This window comes from Onychomys torridus, chromosome 3, assembly GCF_903995425.1.
Source record: "Onychomys torridus chromosome 3, mOncTor1.1, whole genome shotgun sequence".
Taxonomy (NCBI): domain Eukaryota; kingdom Metazoa; phylum Chordata; class Mammalia; order Rodentia; family Cricetidae; genus Onychomys; species Onychomys torridus.
The window spans coordinates 14,072,565-14,099,794 of NC_050445.1; the positions used below are offsets into that span (position 1 = coordinate 14,072,565).

General features: G+C 40.9%; 1 protein-coding gene across 5 annotated transcripts in view; it reads right to left on the reverse strand.

Annotated features, from left to right (window-relative positions):
• Positions 1 to 27,230, reverse strand: part of Pde1c (phosphodiesterase 1C) — a 497,292-nt gene that overhangs the window by 204,619 nt on the left and 265,443 nt on the right. The window lies entirely within an intron of this gene.

The following is a 27,230-nucleotide window of genomic DNA, read 5'->3' on the forward strand; positions in this document are numbered from 1 at the left end:
ATGCACATACATGCACACATACACATACTCTCCCAAGATAAACAAAAATGTAAAGATGTCCTCCAGTAAGTAATTAAACTATAATCATCCAGACAATGTAATAGGACATAGCATCAAAGAAAAGACCTTTTAAGCCATGAAGGCACAGAGGAAAATTCATTTACATGTTTCTGAGTTTTAAAAGAAGCCAATTTGAAAGGTAGAACCATAAGACTCCAACTGTACAACATTCTGAAAGATGCAAAACTATGGAGCCAGGAAGAGCTACCAGGGGTCACAAGGAAGGAAAGACAGAAGGCACCGCACAGCAGTTTGGGGGCAGTGAAATGATCCCATATGATGCTGCACACATCAGTGGGTCCAGGCCACCATGCAAGTGTCCAAATCCAGAGAATGGGCAGAACAGAGTAATCTGTAACTTAACGGCAGCACAGGTTCATTGGTGTAGTGATCATGCCCTCTGGACTGGGGTGGTGTGGTGTAGATAGCCTTCATTGACTGTAATTACTACTGCCATTCTCTTCTGGGGGTTTTCATTACTTTGATTGTGTATTGATAGTTTGTAACTCTGTGTGTGTGTGTGTGTGTGTGTGTGTGTGTGTGTGTGCTATGAAACAATCTTATGATTTCTGAACACAATTCAGAATAACTAAAGCAAACTTGTTAATAGACTCATCACCTAAAATTCTTAGTTATTTCCACGTTAAGACTATTTCAAATATGTTCTTCTAGCACTTTTGTCAATAGTCTATTTTTATTACTATCATTGTTCTTAAATTTTGATGTGTTTTTGTTTTGTTTTGTTTTGAGACAAGGTCTTTCTATTGTAGCCCCAAGACGGCCTTGACCTCCAGCCCATACCCTGTGGTAACCCACCACTATACTTTGTGTATACATGCTAGTGCTCAATGCTGCCAGAATGCTGTGCCACAGGCTGCCAACCTGAGAAAAACTCAATTTCAAACACAATTTTGCACTGAATGCACATTGCTTCTACCATATTAAAGGTGAACTTTATCCTAGTCAAAGACCATCTTCATATGAATGTATGGTTGTATCCCTGAATACATAAAAGTATTCTTTAGAACTCAATATTTAAAAAAAAAAAAACCTTCAGAGAAGACCAGGAATGCCAGAAGACAATTCTGAGTCCTGGTTTCTGGATGTTTAACTTCTCCCTAAAATTAACCCCCTGTGTTCCATCTATTTCATTCTTTGAACTTATAAGACAGGAATCCAGAGGCTGCTGAATTGGTGGGAGTTTGGTGTGAGTGTGAGCATCCTAAGGTCAGCTGAGACAAGAAGAAAGGTCTCTGGACAACTCTGAGACACCCACATTTCACATGTCACATGGGACATTTTAACCTCAAAGAGTGTGGGAAATAGGATGTACAGAAAGAACTTTCTGAGATTCCTAAGATGGGCCTCAAGATCTGGAAAGGGCTCTAAGCCTGACCCTAAAGCAGGCTATGACTCCTCATGTGAATGATGCCTTCTATATAATGAGAAGAAAGGTGCAGTCTTACCCTAAATATGTAGAGGCAGAGGAAAAAGTCTCAAGTCACGGCTTGTTCCCCAGTTCATTACACCACTCAGCTCTTTATCCTGCAGGGACTCCAAAATGTCCCAGCCCTTATCAACCTCAAAGCGGTCATGTAAAATCATTATTTCAGAACTTTCTTCACTTTCTCATGAAAGCTCCCAAGTTATATAAAACATAATTTGGGTAAATCTGTATGGTTTTATCTTGTTAATCTGCCTTTTGACACAGTATATAAAAATAAAGAAAACATCTTTCCTCCCTTACACTATACATAAAGCAGATCTTGCTAATGTCATAAAATAAAAGGTCAGTCCCCTTTTTTCCAATGGAACTGTTTTTTCCAGGCAACTGAGGTACAGGTTTTTTTATGAATGGAATGAGGAATACAGTGCTTCTACCCTTACTCTGGAATCCTGGGTTCAGGGAGGAAGTTGACATGAATTAGAACTTGGGGAAAATACAGAATCAACATACTGTCAGGATTCAGGAATCAGGCAAGCAGACACTTCAGTCTTCAGGGGGCATGCAGAAATGAGTGCCTCCAACACAGGGTCCAAGGCATTTGTACAGCAAATAGGAGGAGAGCATGCAGAGTGAGAACAAGATGCCTGTGTAGAGATGTGAGAGAGACTGGGCAGTGGATGGTTCTGTGGAGACAGTACTGCTGAGGGAAGGAAAGTTCTCTTGTCTCCTAGATGTCCGCAGACTGGGTCCTTGGCCTTTTACCCTTGGGAAAACCCTTTGCTATTTGAGCTCATTGTTTCTCCTAAGGATGAACAAGCTGGTATCTAAGACTCCTAGGCCCAATAGCTACAGGAAAGTCAAAACAGTAAGACATACTTCCTTGTATTATGATTCTGCTGGTGTGGGGTATAACCCCATTTATAACAAAAACCCAGAATATGACAAGTTTAAAAGAAAGCCCATGGGCAGCTGCAAAGAACAGAGCACATCAAGGGCATTTCAAAGAAACAGGCATACCTCACAGACTAAAGAGAAAACAAAGCACTTGCCATCACCTGCAGATCTTAAGAAATGCCCCATCAGTGAGAACAAAGCACCAGTTTTGTTTTATTTATTTATTTATGTTTGTTTGTTTTGTTTGTTTCTGCTTAGAAGATGTACTCTGTAGTTGGAATTTTCTTTGGGCCATCAACCAGCTCCCAAATAAAGACATGGAAACTTATTATTAATTATGAATGTTTGCCCTTAGTTTAGGCTTGTCCTGCTAGCTTTTAACTTAATGTAATCTGTTCCTATTCATCTACGTTTTGCCTTGGGGCTTTTCACCTTTCTTTCATTCTGTATGTTCTACTTTCCTGCTTCTTCCATGTCTGTCTGTCTGACCCCTGGTGTCTCCCTGGAATCTCTTTTTCTTTCTTTCCTGAGCATAAATTCCTTCTCCTCATTACTCTCCCTGCCCAGAAGTTCTACCTATTACACACACACACACACACACACACACACACACACACACACACACATATCGCTATTGGCCATTCAGCTTTTTATTAGACCAATCAGGTGCTTTAGGCAGGCAAGGTGAAACAGCAACACACCTTTACATAATTAAACAAATGCAACACATCTTTGCATAGTTAAGCAAATACTCTGCAACAGTACCCCTGTCAAGAATTCCTCCCACCCTCAGAGTTTTCCCAACACTCCGACTTTGGCCATGCTGTGATGCTCATAATTTCAAAGCAAGAATCAAGTTCCTAGTGAATCTGTCTTCTACTGAGGGTAGGTGGAAAAGGCCATTAATGGGAAACAGTAACACTTATTCCCAACACAGACATATAAACTATAAAATGAATGTATAAATAGAGTGATCAGATTAGGAAGTATAGGCCAGCACCTAAAAGAAACCATGATTCCTGATTCCTTGCTATAGATGGAATCTAACATCCATGTGTATACCAGGAATCTTTAAGCAGAGGAGGAGCTCTCAATATCACCATACAAACTAAAGGGGTTGGGGGATCATCTCTACTCAAAGAATAGCCAGGGACCAGTGATATCAGCATCATTAATTTTAAATGCAGAAACCCGACACCCCAAGTCTAGAGGGTCAGCACCTCCACTTCCAAACCTGAAAAGTACTGTTTATAAAAGTCTCAGGGCCAACACAACAGCAAAGTGCTGTACACAAAGGAAACCTAACAAATGAGCAGAGAGCTGGAAATGGGGAAGAACCCATGAAGTGCAAAACATGAACTCTGTTACCAACAGGGCAATTTGAAGGCAACTCCTCAAAAACACATCTTCCACTGAGGTCAGCTGGCACCAAAACTTCCTCAGGATGAAGAGTCCTGAATCCCCAGACAGGATGAAGTGGGAAAGAATAGTGAACCCATTTGATAACATCATCAAAGAATTAAATGCCAACTCTGGCTCCCAGGGCTGTCCTAGGATGTGTGATTCTCTGGGGTGAATTTACTGCCTTTGTGACTCACCCACAATGAATAAGCTTACAGAAAAGGGAGAAGTGACCTATGAAATATAGTCAATTACAGCTTAATCTTCCTCACCCTGGAATCCACTCTATAGCTTTAGTAAATGTACTAGAAGGCAGGGTAAAGAATGCATAAGAAATACAACTCATGCCATCCTGGCACCATGGAAGCCTGGTTCCCAGTGTTATTAAGGAATAAATGTCCTCCCTCCAGTAGGTACGTTGGAAAAGGGAAAATATAAACACCTGTTTTCCATTATCATTGTTAACTGCTACAGAACTCCAAAGAATGCATATTAGTCTGGGCTTACACATGGCATATAGCACCATAGTGAGTTTCTTGACTGTGTTTCTACCCTGTAGTACTGAGACAGCTGCCCTAGTTTGCTTTTTGATGTTACTGTAACACTGACCAAAACTAACTTTGAGGAGAAAGAGATTTATCCATCTTACATTTGTACATCACAGTCCACCACTGAGGAAGGCCAGTGCAGGAACTCAAGGCAGGAACCTAGAGGAGGAACTGAAGGACAGACAATAGAGGACGGCTATTCACTGGCCTGCTTCCCTGGCTTCTTCAGCTACCTTTCTCATACAGCCCGGTCCACCTTCCCTGGACTGACACCCCCCTCACAGCAGGCTACACCTTCCTACATCAATTAGTAGCTATGAAAATTCCCCATAGACCAATATGATGGAAGTGATTCCTCAGTTGAGGTTCCCTCTTGCCAGATGACTCGTTTGTTCAAGGTGACCTGAAAAGCCTTAACCATGACTTTGAAACCATAACAGGTTTTCTTCCCTGTGGAGAGACATGGACACACAGACTCATTCAAATGACTTTCTTCTAATTCAAGTTAGAAGAAAACAAACAAACAAAACTCCAAGAAGGGTATGAGTTAGCCTTAAAAAGTAAACCACGACATTTGGCTTCATTAGTACATTTATATGCATCAGCATACATCTAGGCTGGACTTAATCTACAAAATAATCTGCTGTATGTTCCAACACTCAATTTCCAATACATCATTATCAATCACTACTTTTAAATTATGGATTGTTCCCTACTACAGGATGGTAAATTCCAGTTACCAGGTCAGAGCCAACTTTTTTTTTTGTTGTTGTTAAAAAAAAAATACAATAGAATAGGAAATAGTAGTTTTGGTTACCACTAGTAGAATAAGTATTCTTTTGTGAAAATTTTACTGTGGTGCGTGTATGTGTAAAATCATTTCCTACCATAGGTTACACTGCAATATAAAAGCCACTTGCTTCCCAATAGCATTTGGAGATCAGCCACTATGGCTTGTGAATTGTCATCAGAAAGCTTGGCCCCCAGCTGGTGGTATTGTGTGGGAAAGTGGTGGGAATTTTAGAGGTAGCGCCTCACTGGAGAGAGTGGACCACTGGGGGTGGGCCTTGAGGCTTTATAGACCAGCTCCCCTACTCCCCTGCCCATGCCACTTCATATTCTTCCTGTTATGCCTGCCTCAACAGGACAAGCCATACCACCTTGTAACTGAAAACCAGAATAAACTCTCTGGTTTAAGTTTCTTTAGTCAGACATTTTTTTTCCCCAGCCATAAGTAAAGTTTAATTAAGACACAGTCCCTCAGTAGAAAGGGAATGTTGGCTAGTGTAAGAAGAGCTAGAAAATCAAGATGTTCTATGGGATGCTAACAGCAGAAGAGGAAGAGCTCAAGACTGCATGTGAACCAACAGAAAAGGCTAGAGTGTCTGGATACCCTTCCTCCTCTTAGCCTTGCCCCAGTTAGGACTCAACCAGGAGCCAGGGTTTTGTATCAACATGCACATCTGCCTCAATAGAAATGATAATCTGGTACAAGGTCTGTGCTTAGCATCTGAAGAGCTGTTTGAGCAATTTGTCAAACTTCCTTGATGCTGTTTTCACTGAGATTCTAATTATCATGAAAAGTGTTTGTCTCCCCTCCCTCCAACAAATCATACCTAGCAGGCTTCTGTCATGCAGGGCTTAAAAGACAAAGAAAAGGCACAGGACTTAAGCAGATGCCCGAATGACCCTCATCAAAATGACCATATTGACACTGATGAATCAAGTTACAGCCACACGTTTGCCATCTTCTCTCAGTATCTCCAAGGTTAAAGGAAGAGTCAAGATGTCATAAAATTTATTAGTTGGGGTTCCAAAGTAAACCAGCCTCCAGTGAAGCAGATTCCATCACTGCCTGACACTAGAATACTACCCAAACTTTCTCAGAAAGAACAATAATGATACCCACCTCAGAGGTGGTAGGAAAAACGAAATGAGGTAATTAAAAAATCATTTAGCCAGTGACAGGAACACAATGGTCGGTAGCTGCTATGATTATCACGGCCACAGTTATTGGTATTTCAAAGCAAAGTTTAATTTCTCACCAGGCTAGATTATTTAATTATTTTGCATGTTTTGCAATCAATATTACTGGTATAGATTTAAAAGTGGAATAACTTTAAAAAAAAAAAAAACAAGAAAAGAAAAATTACATTCTGTTCCAAATATTTGTTGTGAATGACTTGCAAATTAATAGAGCCCCCAAAATAAAATTCCCAGGGAACCCTCCATTTCCTCTGGAGGAGTAAGTATTATAACTCTTCTCCCTTTAAATGGGCTGCCAAAAGTCCAAACCAAAAATTAATAATAATAATAATAATAACAAAGATTTTTTTAAAAAATCTACACATGTAAGAGTTTTCATCTCTGAAGACCTAGAAACTCAGAGACAGTAGGGAACCCGGGTGTTCTGATGTGGGGAGCATGCACTGGGGAGCAGCTCTCGCCTATGACAGTAATGGTGGCAGCTGGGCTGGGAAAAGAAAAGCCCACCCCTCAGCTGTATGTACCTGGTCAGTTGTGACAGCCCAATGCAAGGCAGCCAAGGTGCATCTTGGCCTCTGTGGTAATGAGCACAAAGGCCTCCCAAGAAACACTTTAAAGGGAACAACTCAGAGCAAATTCAATGCTCAGAAGTGTGTAGCCTGGCCTTTCTCACTGCTCCCTACTACAATCTTTATAAAAAAAACAAAAAAAAAAAAAAAAAAAAAAAAAAAGTTTCTCTGGAAATGTTTTGAATGTAAAACTTTCTTTCTTGTATTTTCTAATGACTTATTCTTCCTATTAATGGTATTAGAGGAGCTCCAGAGGGCATAAATGTTAGGAAGGACACAGGAAAATGAAGCCAGGCTATTAAAGAGCACCACATCATCCTCAGTCAGCCACCTGCCCTAGTATAAGCATCTGGTTGTGAAATGGAGATGTAACCATGTGAAAGATTGGATCAAAAGTCAAACTGGCTTCCATCAACCCAAGCACTAAAATTTTCTTCTATGACATTCTTCCTTCTAGTCTCCGCTGTGAGGGAGCATATGCAAGGATTGGAAAGACAATAAACAAAGTCCTGCCCGATCAGGATGATGACTCTAGCATGCAAGAAAGAGTCAAGGAATGGAAGAGTAACATGCTGTGGAGAACTTTGCAGCTTCGACACTTGTATCATAAAAGAAGCAAGGTTTGAAGCCAGTGCTCTACATTTCATCTTTGGAAGCGAGAAAATAGAAAGTAAATTAAGCCCAAAGTAAGCAGAAGAGTAGAAATTATAAATATAAAAGCAGAAAACAATGGGAAAATAGAAAAGGTTAACAACAATAAAAGTCAGTTTTTAAAAAACATTACAAGACAATCAAGAAATCATGAGAAAGCATAAATTCCCAATGCCAGAGATGAAGGGATGCCCTTGCTAATCTGGCACACATTAAGAGGATGGCAGCACATTATACCAGCGAGCTCCATAGCTTAGATGCACTGCCCAGAGGCAATACCTGGGAATTTTCTAGGATGCTAATCCTTCAGTCCCATCTCATACTCAGCCAGTCACAAATCTGAGACAGGTTGTGGGAGGAGGGGTTCAAGTCCTTTTTATAGACCTTTTTGATAATTGACCTTTGTAAAGAGCCCTTTCCAATAATTGAGAAACCACTTGAAAATGGCCTGAACTCTGATTTCCTCTAGGAAATCCAGGCTTAAATGGTTTCCATGACGAATTGTATCAGACACATGAAGGAAATAATGCCAACCTTACAAAAACTGCTTAAGAAGACAGAAGGTGGTGGTGATGGTGAAGGGGAGCTGTCTCATCCTGATGTTCAATCAATACTCCTTCATGGAAGACACAGGTGATTCTTTTCATCTGCCCTCTGATAGTTATTTGGAAAAAATTCCTGGTTTCCTTGGGATGGGCCATTCTGACAGACAAGTGGGCCACACAGCCCAAGTGGCCATACTGTTTGCTTTCCCATAGACATAGGTCTTTATCAGTTCTCCTCTTTGCTTACAGTCCTTAGGAGAGTAATCATATGCTTCTCTATAAGGTGATGTAGTGAGCCTATGACTAACAAACAAGGAGAGCTAGTCACTGACTCTTCTTTAGCTTAATATAATACATCTTATTGAAGCCAGAGAAAGGACTGGGCCTTGGCTAATAAGAGCAGTGTTAAAAACCAACTACTCAGGCTTGCTTCCACCACACCACCCCCATGCCATCTCCATGTTCCTAGGACTAGCTTTGGACATAGCTCATGTATTGGTTTTTGCCTAGTGAGCTCCCCTGACCCTCGCCTGTCCCCACACCACCACCATACTCTCAGTCAACAACAGCTCCTGGACTGGCTGTCCCTGGACTAGCTCCTGTCATGCAGCTCTTGCATCAGCCTAACCTGAAGCAGGCTGGAGTCTCACATATGTCACACACTCAAAGAAAAAAGTCTGTGTGTCCAGGTCACATCGCAAAAATACACAAACAATATCAAAGGCCAACAACACTGTGTGTCCCTCCTCAAATTCACAAGTCCCATAGACATGTTTTCAGGTAAGAATCCAGGGCAAATAATTTGAAAGATATCAAACATATCATAAATTTTATCAAAGAATTCAAAGTGTTAAAGAAGTCATTAAGAAGAAAGAAAAACAGCTCAATGAACTTGAAGATAATAACAAATGCCTGTGTGGTGGAAAAGCAAATATATAGCTAAAGGAAATGACAAATACAATTCAGGATTTGAAAACAATTCAGTAAAGTGTGGTGGTATTATGTTCTCCAAAATATTGTGCACCCTAATAAACTTATCTGGGGTCACAGAACAGAACAACCACTAGATACAGAGGCTAGAAAACGGTGGCACTCACACCTTTAATCCTAGCATTCCAGAGGCAGAAATCCCTCTGGATCTCTGTGAGTTCAAGGCCACATTGGAAACAGCCAGGCATGGTGACACACGCCTTTAATCCCAGGGAGTGGTGGCAGAAAGCAGATAGATATATAAGACATGAAGACCAGAAACTAGAAGCTTTTGGCTGGTTAAGCTCTTAGGCTTTTGAGTAGCACAGTTCAGCTGAGATTCATTCTGGATAAGGACTGAGAGGCTTCCAGTCTGAGGAAACAGGATCAGCTGAGGAATTGGCAAGGTGAGGTGCGTTTGGCTTGTTCTGCTTCTCTGATCTTCCAGTGTTCACCCCCATACCTGGTTTCAGGAGTGTTTTTATTAATAAGAACTTTTAAGATTCGTGCTACAGTAAAGACATAGAAATGTTGGCGACAACTCAAGCCACAATGAAAAACTCAACAACACAATTAGGAAACTCAGTGGAAAGCCTTATAAGGTGAATGGATCAAGCTTAAGGAATTGCCATTCCATATATCAAGATATCTATTGCACAGCTATAGTAATAAACATAGCATAATAATGGCACAAACACAGACACATAGGTGAATGGAACAAAATAAAATACCCAAACACAAAGGCACAAAGTATAGCCATTTGATATTTGATAAAGTTGCCAAAAAAAAAAAAAAAAATACACTGAGAAAAGATATCCTCTTCAACAAATGGGTTCTGAGAACACTGGATGTCTGCATGTAGAAGAATGAAATTGGACCTATACCTATCACCTTCCAATGGATTAAAAACATATTCATAAAACACAAAACACTGGAACTGACTGATGAAAACATAGGTAGTACCCTACATGATAGAGGACTCCACTTGTTCAAGAATTAAGGCCAAAAATTAAAGTTCAAGGAGCACCACAGAAGAGGAGGCAAACAGATTCTAAGAGCCAGAGGACCAAAATGTCTACTGAGAGATAGTAGCTTCTACATATGACAAGGAAGCTGTACTCATGAAATCTCAACAATACAGTCACCTAAATTAGATGTGCATAGTTACCATAAAAATTGACACGATAACATGGATGGCAGAAATCTCACAAGGCGCCACTAAGATAAAGACCTACAGGTACAGGTAACTAATGAGTGAGAGAGAGAGAGAGAGAGAGAGAGAGAGAGAGAGAGAGAGAGAGAGAGAGAGAGAGAATGAATCATTCTTCCCCAGGGACAAGCCCCCTAATTGGTTTCCAATACCAAGTGGTCAGACCTAAAAACAAACATATGCATAGCACTAAATGGACTCAGCAGTTTGTATCTACACACACACACACACACACACACACACACACACACACACACACACACATCTCATTAACCCTCATAAAATGTGCATTGTGGAGACCCATATTAATGCTTAGGTGGTATAAGGACGATCCTTTCATTACAGTCTTCCCCATGTGCTCATCTCTTACACCCAGGCAGTCACCTAGCATTGACTTTTCACCTAGCACCAGAACCATTCACCTTCCGACCAGTAGCATACGCCCTTGCTGTAACATGCACTGAAAGCCTCACCTTTATCCCAATCCTCCAAAGACCCCTCCTCTAAATTAGTGATTCCTGTTTCTCAGGTGAATACTGTTCAATTAGATACATTACTTGTGGTTTGAATGAAAATGACCCCCACAGGCCCATGGAGAGGGGTACTATTAAAAGGTGTGGCTTTGTTACAGTAGGTGTAGCCTTGGAGGATGTATGTTACTGGGGATGGGCTTTGAGGTTTCACATACTCAAGCCAGCCTCTTCCTGCTGCCTGCTAATCCATGTTTATCTCAGCTACCTCTCCAGCATCATGTCTGCCTGCATGCCACCATGCTTCCCATAATGATAAAAACGGACTAAATCTCTAAACTGTAAGTCAGTCCAAATTAAATGATTTCCTTTATAAGTGTTGCCATGGTCATGGTGCCTCTTCACAGCAATAAAAACCATAACTAAGATAATACTTGTATGAAATTCTCAAAACATAATTTTTTTTAACTTAGTAAAGGTACTATATTGACTTTATAACGCTATAAACCATAAACAATTTCAAAATGATTAATTTAAAAATATAATACTAAGAGATCAACTATTTATATTATTTCTTCTAAATGAAATTCTCATCCCACAGCTCCACATCTGGCTGATGTTCTTACATATATTTATTTACATATTTTTTTCTGTAGCATGGAGGGTACCTGTTTGCCATGTTAGGAGACAATTTGTGGGAGTCGGTTCTCTCCGCCCACTATATGGGTCCTGGAGATAGAACTGAAGTTGTAGCAAATACTTTTAACCCATTGAGCCACCTCATGGCCTACTAGGTGATGTTTCTTATTTATCCTTTTGTCTCAGATGCCCTCTTGAGAAAGCTTTTTCTAGACTCCTAAACTAAGCAAAGTTGCCTTTGATATCTGTCAAAGACTTTATGGTGAAATTAAATAACCTATTGGTGTGTGAGTATATGTGCATCTCTCTTCCTGTCTCCCTCTTGCTCTCTATCTCCCTCCCTCCCTCCCTCTCTTCCTCTCTCCCCCTCCCTCTCTCTCTCTATCCCTTCCACCCTCTCCTTCCCTCTCCCTGCCCCCCCTCCTTATTTACCTTATGAAGCTGTGGTGAGTTTAAATGAATAAAGATAAAAACTATGTGTACTTTCATGACTCAATAAATGCACATTATTTTAGCTATTATTAATTGTTCCATTTTAGCTTATAATTTGCTCAGTGCATCACATTGATAGATTATATTCTAGAGCATATGTAGCTGAATATAAGATTTCACGTGTGTGGTAAGTGCACTTAAATTTCACAAGGGAAAACATCTTAAATGCTTTTTGTAATGCACAAAAGGGGATTTTCAAGTAATTTGAAGGGATAATGTTTGGTTTATGTACATTCAGCATACTCTGTCCTGAAAAAAATAAGAAATCTCAAGTTCCATATGCTAGTTTGCTTGTTCCCCCAAAGCATAAAATTACAGATCTTAATAGAAACAGTTGGTATTATTGCATATTCACCAAGGAGGCAATAAAACAACGTATCCTATATATGTGGGGTACGGAAAGGAAATTACCAAAATACTTTCAGCAAAAATTAGTAGCTGCAAAGCAAGCCAAAAAATAAACCGAGTCAATTCCTCCTTAGTATACCCAGGCTACAGAATTATCCACTGAAATTAGTGCTAGCCCAATAGCAAGATGGGTCCCCTGGAAAACAGGCTAACTAGGGAATCCTGCAAGTTGCTCTTAGCTTTGAGATCCACTATCACCATTTTCTGCCACTAGGGGACCAGATCCCCCACCAATGGTTGTCTTTTTGCCTAAGTGTAAATGGAAGTCTTGTGATTGACTTCTGTAATCATCCCCTTACTCTGCAGGATGTGCCTATCATCAGATCATCATCAAGGGCTCTGTAGAATTCACATAGCAACTAAAGAGCTTAAGAGAACTTGATGATGACGACTGCAGTGTATGCTGTGAGATCCTTTCCTCCTGCTCTTAAACCAGATCCGTAGTAGTTCCTTTGTCAAGGTGCCATGAGGATGCCTAACTACTAGCATGCCACGCTGTTAGTAACAACACCCTCTTCAATACTTAGTGATGCTCACTCATGGACCCTTATTAAGAAAAAGGTGGCAGGGGTGGGTTGGGGTGGGAGAAAATGAACCCTTTTGGTAAAGTTAACCATGCCCAACTGAAAATAAACAGAAGCCTCAATCCTTCAGGAGACAGCTGCCCCCCTTTAGAAATGAAAGATCCTTATAATGGTACTGTGCTCCTGACAGTAGGATGGTGCTGTGGAGGCTTGTGAGCACAGCCCTCCACTAAAGCTGTTTTGTGCCCAACAGGGTATGCTAATGCCATGCTTTCACCTGTCTGCTTTGCATCTGCCTCTCCTGCTGATTTCACCACAGCAAGAAATGTGCTCTTGGAGTGTGATTTGGGGACTTCAGGATGAGGTCTGATGAAGCCATTGTGAAGCTCAAATTGCTCCCCGTTTAGCATCGTTATTTTGAATAAAAAGAAAATTTTTCTCAAATTTGTCTCTTGTGTAAAGAGTGAATCCTGTTGAAAGGAGACTTGTGGTTTTAGATTGAGAGGACATATGATTTCCCAACCTTGGCACCGGTGGCTTGCGTGTGTCACTGGCTCGTGTGCAGCATTGGAACAGCATAATTATACCAGGAGTCCAAAAGCAAGGCATTGCATGAGGGCATTCAGAACATGGATTTGGAGGTCTGAGACTAATCTTAAATCCAATTTCCATTCCTCTTTAGCGCTGGAATTCGTCAGATAGTTATGTACATAATATTCTCAGGGGAATGGCTGCTCACAGTATCCAGTGCATGGACTGTAAAATAAACAAGACAATATATGTACAGTATGTGGCCAGTTCCAGGCATAGAGTAAGGGCTTAATAAACATTAGCTTTAATTCACTGTATTGCCTCCCAATAACAGTTAATGGCCATAGAATACCATCTCCCATCATAATTCATAGCAAGATCTTGTGAACTCCCTGCAAAACTTGATCCCTCTGGGACTTCCTTCCTCTCAGATTCTCATCCATCAGGAGTCATTGGAAAAGTGCCAGCAAATTATATTCCAAGGTGGGAAAAGCTGCTGTTTCATGCTTCACACTGATCCCCCGTGGAGTGGAAAATAAAGTACAGGACTTTAGAAAGGTGACCCCAAACCTGATCATTTGAACTGGAAATCCCAGTTGGCATTTCTTCATTGACACTCTTCTGGTCCCTGTATTCATCCTTTTACAGTATTGGGTTGTGTGGGTCTGTGGGAGACCTAACAGGTTTACCCTAGATATAGATTTAAGATCTGCAGGATGAAAGTCAGTCAGCATGCTTCTCATTAACAGTGCTACTGAAAAGGTAGATTAAGAAAAAAATTGAAGTATAGTATATTTTTAAAAAGTGAGTTTTAACAAGAATAACAATACAACTTATTTTATTTATTGTTGCAAATTTTGACTTGTCTGACTCCACTCCCAGACTCTTATTTCACTTACACGGTGGGGGCTGAGTGCAACCCTGTATGGCCACAAACTCAGAGACATTGAACAATCAACTACACAAAGAACAAAGAGTGCTTTTTATATTCTAGGAGCAAAAGGGGAATAAGGAGAGAGATGGGGGAGGGAGAGGGAAAGAGAAAACCTCTCTCTCTCTCTCTCTCTCTCTCTCTCTCTCTCTCTCTCTCTCGCTCTCTCTCTGATATTTTGTGTATCAGAGTGCAGAGCTAAGCCACTAGTTAACCACAGAAGCCAGGCAGTGGTGGCACACACCTTTGATCCCAGCTCTTGGGATCTCACAGCTTTAATCCCAGCATCTGGGAGGTGGAGACAGGAAGTGATATGACTGGATGAGGAGAGGAATATAAGGTGGGAGTCTCTTTCAGGCTGAGGAGTTGGCAAGGTAAAAGATGGTAGCTGTGGCTTGCTCCTTTGTCTCTCTGATCTTTCAGCATTTACCCCTATATCTGACTCCTGGTTTTTATTATTAAGACCAATTAGAATTCATCTCTCTCTCTGTCTCTCTGTCTCTCTGTCTCTCTGTCTGTCTCTCTCTGTCTGTCTGTCTGTCTGTCTCTCTCTGTCTGTCTCTCTCTGTCTCTCGGTCTGTCTGTCTGTCTGTCTCTCTCTCTCTCTGTGTGTGTGTGTGTGTGTGTGTGTGTGTGTGTGTGTGTGTCCCTCCCACCCTTCTGCCCTCCCTCTTTCCCTCTTTGTCCCTCTCTCTCCTCCACCCCCATCCTGTTTCTTGTTGTTTTAAGACAAGGTCCGCCATATTGCCCAGGCTGGCCTCAATTCCCAAGCTGGCCTCAATTTCCAGGCTCAAACAATCCTCCTACCTCTGCTTCCCAAGGAAGTGGGACAACAGACATGTACTGCCATGTCTAATTATTATTCGGCTTTCAAATTATTAAAAAGTGAAGCTTCACTTTCACATATGTGTGTATGATCTCATATGTATGTGCAGGTAGACATACAGTATGTGCCTATATATGTGGAAGTCAGAGGATAACACTGGGTGCCTTCTTCAACTGTTCTCCACCCTACATAATGAGATAGGGTCTCCCACTTGAACCTAAGGCTCCATGATCAGGCTATTCTAGCTAGCCAGTTTGCTCTGGGGATCTTTTGTATCCACCACCAGAGTTAGTGGGGTTATTGGTGAGCCACCAAGCTACCACTGATGTGGGTACTGGGAATCTGGATGCTGCTCCTCCTCCGTGCTTGCTTGGTAGATGCTTTACCCAATGAGCCATCTCCCCAGTTCCAAAGAAGCTTTAATCAAGGTTTTCAACCTCATCGCTAGTAATATTTCAGATAATTCTTGATTTTTTTCTCAGCCAGGGTATCAATTCACTATATGCCAGTAGTAAGCCTCAGAAACAACAGGTAGAGTGTCTGGTTGTTTGTTCTCTGACCTCCACATGTGTGTCATGATGCTGGTGACCACATACACATAATAACCATAAGTAGGGCTTTAAAGAAAAGTGACCAGAAATGTCTTTACACATTGACAAATATCCTTGGGGATGACTTTCTCCACTCAGTTGAAAATTACTAACTTAGAGAAAGCAAGTAATCTGTAAAGTCCATGTACTTTAAGAAACACAGGTCTAGTAGCCAGGCATGCTGAGTCTAGAATGCATGTGTGGATCACAGAAATACAGTGCTATTTACACTGTGATGGTTTAAAGAAAATAATTTTTAATTAAAAAATAGAAACTTATCAGAGAACATGGACAGTAAGTGCCTTCCCATGTGGAGAAATCCCAGAGCCACACTAACCAGGGCCCTGGAAAACTTCATTCCTACTTTAGGCACATGTAACTTGCTCTCCTGCTCTCTTCTTAGTCCTCTTTCAGTCCTGTTCCATGTACCCTGGGTGCTGATTTATCTGGTTTGTAAATAGGACTGCCACTGCTCTCACAGAACCATTAAAGTTCAAGGCCTATTAATCTCACCAGCTGTCTTGGATGACCTGAGACATACCAGAGCATTGCCCAGGAGCTCCTGAATCCTGATGGCCTCACTGAGGGATGGCCCAAGCAGTTAGTGACTAACTGCTTTCCAAACACCAACAATTCTTATGTAAATTATACATCCTATTTCTATTTCATTCTGGGCTCATAAAAACCCTAGAAAGCACTAGCCTGGTCTTTAGAGCGAGTTCCAGGATAGCCATGACTACACAGAGAGACCCTGTGTTAAAATACCAAGAGGAAAAAAAAAACAAAAACAAAACCAAAAAAAGCCCTAGAAAGCAAATCCATTTGTACATGAGAGAGAAGAGATTCCAGTAGTTAAAGGGAACCATACACACCCCTGATCATTATACAGAGATACTGCCAGGACTCAAATTTCAGAACAAGTACCCAAAACTCCAACACTGTGCTCTTTACCCTCAACTTTTACCCTAATAACTCTTTAACTGAACAACACCACAGATGTGATTTTTTCAAAGTACATCTTCCACTTACTCGACTCTATCCAGCTTACTTGCAATTCTTCATTCTGATTCCTTTTCCCTAGCCTCCAAAAATTAAAGGAATAAATGGCCCAAATTCCACTTGGTGAGGGAATGGGAAAAATTCAAGCAATGATCTCATGAGTGTTGAAAGGTGGTAACACATCAACCAAAGGATAGGAAATGTGGCATGAATTTTCTTTTCTCTGTTTCTATTTTTATGGACAAAGAGTTATGGGTTTCTGGATGACTGATCATGTGGCTTCAGGATGCTTGAAGATGTTAAGCACAAAATAGATGATTTGTAAAAACGAAGAAGAAGCAGGTGGCGAGGGAGGATTCCCTTCACTTGAATCACTTTGTATAAATATAGCTCTTTTAAAAAACGTGCCATCATCATTAAACTCTCCGGGGGGCTTCAACTTTTAGGTTAAGAACAGATACAAAAACATTTCAAACAGAAAATGTCCTCTTAAGGAAGGCACAAAAGAGGCATGCAAGAGAGGCCCTGGCTGGAACCCCAGGTTGCATATCAATTAGGCATGGTGGTAATGCTTGTAAATGCTTGTCCTCCCAGCACTTGCTAGGTTGGTGCAGGAGGAGCAGAAATCTTCATCTATGTGAAAGAACTGAGGCCAGCCTGGGCTACTTGAGACCCCATCTTATAAAAATGGAAATAACAATAGGCAGAGGAAGGAAATGAAGTCTCACAGGTGCATCCTTCTGATGTTTTCACTCTGTAGACTCAACCTGCCTCATGTGAGGAAGGGAAAAAAACTAGTGCCCTGGTTAGGATTACCACTGCTGTGCTGAAACACCATGGCTAAAACAACTGGGAGAGGAAAGGTTTCATTTGGCTTCAGCTTCCACATCACAGTTCACCACTGATAAAATTCAGGGCGGGAACTCAAACAGGGCAGGAACCTGGAGGGAGGAGCTGCTGCAGAGGCCATGGTGCAGTGCTACTTACTGGCTTGCTCTTCATGAATTGCTCAGCCTGCTTTCTTAGAGAACCTAGACCACTAGACCAGGGGTGGCATCACCCACCATGGCCTTGGGCCCTCCCAAATTAATTGCTAATTATAAAAAAGCCCTACAGGCTTGCCTATAGCCCATTTTTAAGGAGGCATTTTCTCAATTGAAGCTTGCTTCTCTCTGATGACCCTCATTTGTATCAAGTTGACATTAAACTACCCAGTATAAATAGCATCTCCACATCTTCAAGAAGTTATAAAACCATAGGGATGGAACATTCAAGGAAATCTCCACACCTAAAAGATGTGAATTTAGACTCTGATTGTAACATGTTTTCTGTATTGAAATCTCAAGCTAGTGTCTTATTTCCCCTAAGATCTCTATGCAAAGGATGCTCATTAAATGATGCAATAAGATGACGATTATGTGTGTGGAGTACCTTACACACAATAAACTCACCAGATAAGGGATTTTCTTGCCAAAGTCTGTGGTTTAACAACTATCCTTTTGGCATTCTTCCCATGGCTAGGTCTTCCTAGCTAGGCAAAATTATAAGCATCTAAACCAGAGGTAACGTGGTTGATGGCCAAAAGGCCATCATTCTGGGCACAGATCCTGTTACTTACCTAGTGACCTCCATGCTATTTGGAAATTATGCTACTTCTGGTAATTTGGTTGCATAGTACAGAGTACCCAACAACCCTGCAAGACCCCAAAAATTAGAGCCAGAAAATGCTGGTTTGGGGCCTAAAGGAATAATATGTATATCCTCATCTCAATGTCAAGTGAAGACACTGTGGCAGGGAAAGGACAACGTGGCACAGCCAATCACACTGACAAAACCAAAGCCTTGTTACCAGTCTTTAAGCTAGTCATATAGTTCTCCACCACAGGTGAACTGGAGTCCCAGGGGTCAATTTTTGGTTACCACAACTAAGGGATAGCAAAGAGTAGTGAGAGATCACTGGTGGGTAGGCAGAGATGCCTGAGGTACACACACAGGCCAGTGGCCACATCAACAGCATCAAAATCTAGAACATTGATCTACACTGATCAACTCAGTGTCTCAGAGGCTCTGAAAGCTGCTGGTTATGCAGCCGCTGGTGGAGGTTGGATTTGGTCCCAGCTTGAAGGCTTTGGCAATTACTGTAATCAAACCGATTGATTCCACCCTTTCATATCTCAGGCACTGAGATTAGGATGGGTCTAGAGACACACTTCCCTTGGAAACTTAAACTCTGGGCATAGCTTGAGAGGCACAGTGATCTCCCCCTCTTCAGAGCTGCTGACATTCTTAGAGATGCACTGGGGCCTTATTATGCAACCTAAGAAAATGATTCTGAAACTCACTCTGCAAAACATCACAGAAGAGCCAAGCAATAAACGGTCATGTGTTCCAACATTCAAAAGAATCCTCCTCAAATGTGAGAGACACTGCCCTGAACATGCCCCAGCTTAGTGGTCAGAATGAGAGAAAATAAAGCTGGAAGCACTGAGTAGAGAAAAGGGACTGTGAGTTTCCACCCAAAGCTACAGTGGAGAAACTGAAAGAGAAAAGAAAGGCAATGATCCAAGCAAGGATACACTTTCACATTCTCACCATGCATGCCATCTGTCTTGCTGACCTCACAGGCCACCATGCTGGCCAGCGTGAGAGCCAAATGGGAGTCTGGATGTAGGATTCTGCAGTGAAGTGCAAAACCATTTGCAAGCATGAGTCATTTGTCAACCTGAGCTTATGTATACCCAGAATCACTGACTTCAGCTCTCACCCATGATAACAATATCTGAGGGTCCCAATCTCATCCTTCATAAACTCAAACAACACTTAAGAAATAACCCCAGGGACAGTGAAATAGCACAGCAGGTATTGTTGCTGATCCTAATGACTTGAGTTCAACCTCCAGGATCAGCATGGTGAAAAGAGAGAATCAGCTGTTACAATGTCCTTTGGCTTGCCCATGTATACCATGGCACATATATGTGCAGGCTTATGTTCTCTCTCTCTCTCTCTCTCTCTCTCACACACACATACACACACACACATGCACACACACACACACACACACACACAGAGAGAGAGAGAGAGAGAGAGAGAGAGAGAGAGAGAGAGAGAAAGAGAGACCACCACCACTCAAAACAACAGCAAGCAAATAAATAAAATATAATGGTTTTTTTTTAATTTTTTTGGTTTTTTTTTGGGGGGGGGGGTTGTTTTTTTTTGTTTGTTTGTTTGGTTGGTTTTTTTTTTTTTTTTTTTTTTGGTTTTTTGAGACAGGGTTTCTCTGTGTAGCTTTGTGTGGAACTCACTTGGTAGCCCAGGCTAGCCTCAAACTCACAGAGATCCGCCTGGCTCTGCCTCCCAAGTGTTGGGATTAAAGGCATGTGCCACCGCCGCCTGGCAATATAATGAATTTTTAAGAATAAATACTTGCAATACCTGCCATATTTCAGCACAGTACATTCTTTACTCAAAAAATTCAAACCCCACAATTGTTCCAAGAACAACAAACATCTAACTGCTGTACACAGGAGTCAATGAGCAAGAACTGAGAGAGCAGGGTACATTTTAGGTGGAAATATCTAAGAAGACTAATGAAAGACAGTGCTTTTAAATTGAGTCTTGGAGAAAGTTATGATTTAAGCAGCTAAAATTTTACAAGTAAAAACTCTATAAGGAAGGAAGACAACACATTCATCTAGAAACTCAACATTTACTCCCTTCATGAAAATTACTCAGTCCTTAGAATAGGCCCCAAAAGGCTTTTATAGAACATCTAGAGGGCTGGGCAACTGACTGATAGTTTCCCTCTCTCATTCAGATCCTGTTGCCTTGGGATCAAGATGTAGCCAGTACCATGTCTGCCTGAAGGCCACCATGCTCTTGCACCATGCAGACTGACATGATGATAATTGACTGAACCTCTGGAACTGTAAACCGCCACCTCAATTTCCTTTATCAGAGTTGTGTGGTCATGGTGTCTCTTCACAGCAATAGAAATCCTAACTAGACACTGCTCTTCTTCAAATTCATGGCCTCTTTTTCTTACTGATGGTTGTTGTATGCATGTATGGATATGTTCGTTGTTTTTAAACACAATCGAGAGACTCTAGAGAAAACAGTCAGACATGGGTATGCAGGAATGAGACAGTGAAGACACCCAAAGACAGGAATGATTAGGGAGACTTCCGATATACTAAGCAAAGGATAATGTGCCTGGATTGTGGAAATAAAGACCAGACCATGGGAAGCAAAGACTCACAGTCTGTTACAAAGCCAGATGAGAAGGAAGAACACCAGGGTGATACTGAAGAAACATGCAAGGACATAGCAAAAGACTCAGGTTTTGACCCTAGATGGGCAAAAGAAGGCTAGCAATTATCAGTCATAAGGACATTGCATTGTGCCCAGTTGTTCATCTTAACTAAGAAAATGACAGCTCAGTGCCAAGATTCTTCCTGTTACCAGTAGCTAGACATATGACCAAGACTTATCACTTGACCTGCCACAGTCCAGGATCCTCTCTCCCTCCCTGCCTCGCTCTCATCTCCCACTAACCAGCTTCTCTGGCTCCACACTATAAGACTCCTACTGATGTTTTAGAGAAGCCTCTGAGTGAGCGGTGATTGCCTGCTATTCAGAACTGTGACCAAAGCTATCTATGCAGACTCTCCACCCGCCTCTCTTCTCCCACAGTCTGTTTCACCCAAACTTAAACAGCTTGTAGCAGTTTTTCCTATGCTAAGTATCATGTGCATCCCTGATCTGTACACTAAGCAGGACCATGCCCTACTCTCTCTGATGTACCTTTACCTATCTACAGTTGCTGTAAAATCACCCTAATCCTGCTGGCAACTGGAAATGTAAACTAGAGATGCCATCATGGATAACACATCAGTTCAAACTACTTTGAGAGTTTATTCATCATCCTAAATATAGGAAAATATCTGAAAGGGTTTTACCTCTCAGAAGATCCTTTTGTCCCTAGTGTCTTCATTAATTCTTAGGTTCTAAATAGCAGTACTGCTAAATAGGCCACAGAATGCATGGTTAATTGTGAATTTATGGAGAAACATGTGCCTTAATAAATCCTATGTCACCTCTGTTAACTTTCTGAACATCTCAGATGTTCACTGACAATTTTATTTGCAAAAACAGGGTACAAAAGTCCACCAAATCTTTTTAAGGTATCTAAAGAACTTCAGTATTTACTGAAGGATCATATTGTACCTGATATGGGAAGGATATGAGAGGCAGAGTCAAGATGCACCTGCTAACACAAGGACATAACTGCTTAGCAGGTAGCCTTCCCAAAGACTGCCAGACACTCACCTCCCCACTTCTCAAACCTGGCACTCTATTATTAGCAGTGAGGGTGGCAGATGAGTAGATGACTCACAGAAGAAGTGAATCCACGAAGGTAGACATGGGGAGACCTGACGAAGGGCATCACTGGACTCATCAAATGTGATTACAGGGCCTCTTTAAAGTCCAAAAGAAGGGAAAGTACAAGATAACTGGAAGGGGTGACTTCTCCATTAGCCTTGCAACAGACAGAGGCCTGTCTTCAGGGAGAGGCTTCCCTACTTACTACAACATCCACTTCAACAGTATTTATACAGATGTCAATATCCAGGGCATTCTTGTGTCCAGAATGTTTTTTGAGCCATTCATTTCTTTGAGAAAAGATCCAAAGAATCAAGGGATATACATTTTAAATGTAACTGAAAACAGGAAGGAAAAAAAAGGTTCTGAGCCATCCTACTAGATTTCACTGTGCCTACACTTGGAAGCCCCATGCAGAGCAAGCAGTACTGTGTTTTATTTGTGATCTAGTGAGAGAAATATATGACATCACAAGCACCCACCCAGACCCAGCGGTTTGATGGCCTGCAATCCTTAGATCATCGTATTCTATTTTAATTCATTTGTTTACCTATGTCTCACCTACAAAGCACTCAAGACATGTCCTCAAAGGCATTTTTACTTCTCATTTTATTTCCAGCTTTTAGTAAGTTAACAGAAATATGATTTCTTTCATTGGAAGATTTTTATAAAGAACTATATATGTGATCCAATGTAATGTGGTTGTCAATAAACTTAGTAGCTCATTAATTGTTCCAATTTATAACTCAAATATAGTCAGAAGCAGAACTTCTATCTAAACTATGTAAAGATACAATTAATAGCAAACAAACAAAACTATTATGCTAAACATTACAGGCCTCCATTATCTAGCAAGGCTTAACACTCCAAATCTAATACATCTTGATCGATACCTGAACTGTCACAGTGTAGACATGAAGATTGGCCATGCAGCTGCTGAGTTCACTCAGGTTTTATTCATGCCTCCTCTTGACATGCTGACCAATCACAGATTAGATAGTAGCTGGTATACAAATCTTAAACAGGAAATAATACTCATCAGAAAAGGTGAGATTAAAATGGCTATCTAAAAACATTCCCATTGAAAACTTCTGGAAAATTATAATTTCATTAATAATTTTTATCAAGGGGGCTGGAGATATGGCTCAGCATTTAAGAGCACTGAATGCTTTTCCAGAGGACCTGGGTTCAATTCCCAGAGCCCACATGGCAGCTCATAGCTGTCTATAACTCCAGTTCCAGGGGATCTGATACCCTCATACAGATATGCACATAGGCAAAACATCAATGTACATAAAATAAAAATAAATAATTTCTTAAAAAATTACTTTTTATCTAAATGTAACTATTTAAATATGTATCAGTAAAATCAAATATCATGAAAATCAGACATTGATCCAGATTGTTTCATCATCTTGGATAGAAATCTCATTCTTGAAGAGCAGCCTAGGAGTACCAGATGATTTCTAGGTCTCTGTGAGTCTCCTCTAATGCTCTGGCATGCTTCCTCAAAGACCTAAAGTTCTCTGAGCCCAGCCTGATGACTTGAGGCCAATTTTGCATTTAAAACAACCTGATGAGAATTTTTCCGGGAAGCAGGTGTACTCTATAGTCCTTTCCAGATATCAAAACACCATTTCACCATCCTTGGAATTACAGGGCCTCTTGGACAAGCCTGATCCCAACAGCAAAAGCAGGGGGTGGGGGGAGGTCCCCTGAATGCTGTTCAGCTACAATCCAGTCCAGTGAGGTTTTCTGAACAGAAAGATGCTTGCCACCAACCTATTGTGCCCTTGCTAACCCAGAAGGAACACAACTAACACCATGCCTTCTACTGGGATTCTGGTGTTGGAAGAAATGAGTATCTTTCCATTGATGCTAAAAATGAGACTCAGAACATTCCCTTGAACTAAGATCTGCCTTATACTTTATGAATTACTTCAAGAACGATAACTCCTTCTGTTGAGCTAGAGTAAGGTGATAATTATTTGAAAGCAGGTGTGTGATTTTTTTCTTTAACATAGCTTTGAACACTAAATAAATGTGTAAGTGAAATGAAACAGCAAGAAAATTCTAAACAACAAAAAGAATTATTTATATATTATTGGCTATCTTCTCCTTGATGTCCAAATCAAACCTACACAATAGAAAACTTGTAAATCATGCATACCATTTAGGTTTTTTACACCAGCAGCTTTATTTAACTAAATAATGCAGTAATGGAAAGGAGCCAGGGCTGAAAAGACAGCTCACAGAGTAAAGATTTACCTGACAAGCTAACCCCCCATAATGGAAGAAGATCAGCTCTTACTAATTGTCTTCTGACCTCCACATGAGCACCATGGATGTGTGCATCCCCACACATGTGCTCACAAATAAATAAATAATAAGTTAACTAACTACATTTAGAATTCAACAAGCCACTGTCACTCACAATGATACACTTGTCCCTAACATGAAAAACAATTCACAGCTACTTCCACGCCAAAGGATTCTTGTTGAAAAACACACAGTCAAGCACAATAGTTCATAACAAGACAATTAAGTGGACAACACACTTAATTAACTATACCATTTATCTAATGAAGGTGATCCAGAGCTTCTAGAAAAGTCTCAAGCAAAGTCATTCTGAAAAAGGCTGAAGGTCAGCTAGATGGGTTAAAGAAGGCTACAGAGTACTCAGCATCTATGTGTGCTGGTAGACTGCTCAATACAACACAGTGGAAGTGGCTCTGTGTCAGTGTCTCACCCAGGTCACAATCGAGGGACAAGCAGCTACTGCTGTTGCCACTGAGGCCGACCAGCTCCAGAAGCCACAGAAGAAGTATAACCACCCTGAGACCACCATGCTGGAGGAAGTTACATGGAAGCATTTGGGGAATGAAAGCTTTGTGGAGAGGTGGGAGGGATGCTGGACAGGCAAGCACAGAGACAAGGAGCACCAAAGCTCCTGCTATGAATGGAGGCGCTCTTTCCAAAGCCGAAGCTCCACATCCAGCAACCTCAGCTGACACCAGTTGGATCACATGCAAACCATGAGGCCAAGTCCCACCTGAATCTCCTAGCACATCAAATCACAAACAAAATGAAATGGCTGTTTTAAGTCACTATGCTGAGAACTGTTTGTTTATAATACATCAGTAGGGCATAGATCCATGTAATATAAAAAGTATTAAAAGTAGAAAAGTTCAAACTGATCCTTTATTAATGTGCACGTCAGTGCCAATAAAGGTGATACAAAGCAGTCTATATTTTTATAACACAATAAAAAAATGTAACAGCATTCAAATTAGATATGCAAACATACACTTTCATAAATAGCCACTACAGTAATTTGAACATTGACAGGTTTGAATGGCTCTTTCTTAAGACTCCCATCCACCTGTCTGTCTTCCTTTAATATAAAATTGAGGTAACACTGACTAACCCATGTAAAAAATGACAATCAAATTTTACTACTGAAGACTATGGTACCCTCCAACCTGAGTGATTAACTTATATCATGCTCAGTGGTTCTCAAGCAACTACTACCATGAACCCAACCATCCTAAACAAGACAGAAGTGTGAAGTCAGCTATGTAAGCCAATGGCATTTCTAACAGGATAGCAACCTCCAGGGAGCCTTCAAATTGTAGCCAGTTTTCCTCTCAGTAGCTCACATAGCCCAGTTGCATATATGTGTCTTTGGACTGCAGACTTTATCTGGAAACCACAGAACACAGGAATCTCTACAAGATGATACTGATTATAAAAGTTGATAATAAATGGCTGTTTAAAAATGTTTTATTGAAAACTACTGACAAATCTTGTTTGTACTAATAGTTTTTATCTTGATGTAATCCACTTAAATCTGTATCACTGAACTTAAACACCATGGAAAGCCAATCCTAGTCTTCTAGACTGAATTGTGGACTACAAATGTTTGGCAAATAAAAGGCCGGGGCATGCCTATTTCTTTGAAATGGGCTTTCCAAACTCAGTATTCATACTCATAGGGTATTTTGGCAGTTGTGCAAATTATATCCCTAATTATTCTCCTTAATGAAAGCCACTACAACAGGAATAGCTGATGGCATTATTTGTACAAAGTATATTTGTTGGAAATGATAGCCCTCTTGTTCTGACTTGCATTCCATCATGGCATCCCAAGCCTGGCCCTTCCAAAATTAACTCACCTATCCTGGGAAAGGCCTGGGAAGAGTCCATGGCATTATTTAGTATTTAGTATATAAAGCATCGATCCAATATGCTATGAGAAAATAAGTTATGTTTTTATTTTAATCAACTCAAGGTTAAAGTGCATAGGATACCATGGGACACTTCCCCCTGGTGCTATCACCAATAGTCTTGGGTGGAGGGGAATCAACTTAAAGGTTTAGTCTGTTAGAACAGTTAGCAATACTTCATTCAACAACGTTTGCTAGGAGGCAATAATATTTCAGGCATGTGGCAGATTAAAAACAAAATACCAGAAGGTGTGATACACTAGGAAGAAAGGAAAAAAGGTGAAGCAGCTATGCAACACACAGAAGACCCAGAGGAAAGTGTCAGCACAGTGTGTACAGCACAAGAACTGTCACTACAGGTAATGTCTACAACTCTCTTCATTGATTTCCTGGGTAACATTGAAGTTAATCCATTTTGTCCTGCATCATTCCAGAGTTCCCTGATGCACATGTGGTCTGTGCCCTTAAATAAGCCTCAAATAAATATATGAATGAAAAGATGATCAAAGCTCTCCCAAAGAAGAGCTACCACCCCCAAGCAGTGAAAGTCACTTTTAGAATTACAACTAGAAAGCCATAGTGAAAGTTCAGAGAGTAAGGAAAAAATATTGGAAGTGGCAAGAGATGTTGCTGGAGAACTTAAAAGAGGCCGTAGGTTGTATGTGACATCATTTTCCAATAGGTTTATGAAAATGTAACACTAAAAAAATATGCTAGATGAACCAATCTGGCATGGTAGCTCAAGTCTATAATCCTGGCACTCAGAAAGCTGAACAGCAGGAGGATTGCCATTAGTTTAGGGCAACTTCCACTGCAAAGGGAATTGCAGGTCAGCTTAGGATACAGAGTGAGACCTTGCCTCAAACAAAACATAATGAACCAGTGAATGGAGTATTCTGTATGTGAAGTAAATGATATGCTAATTTTCCCCACTA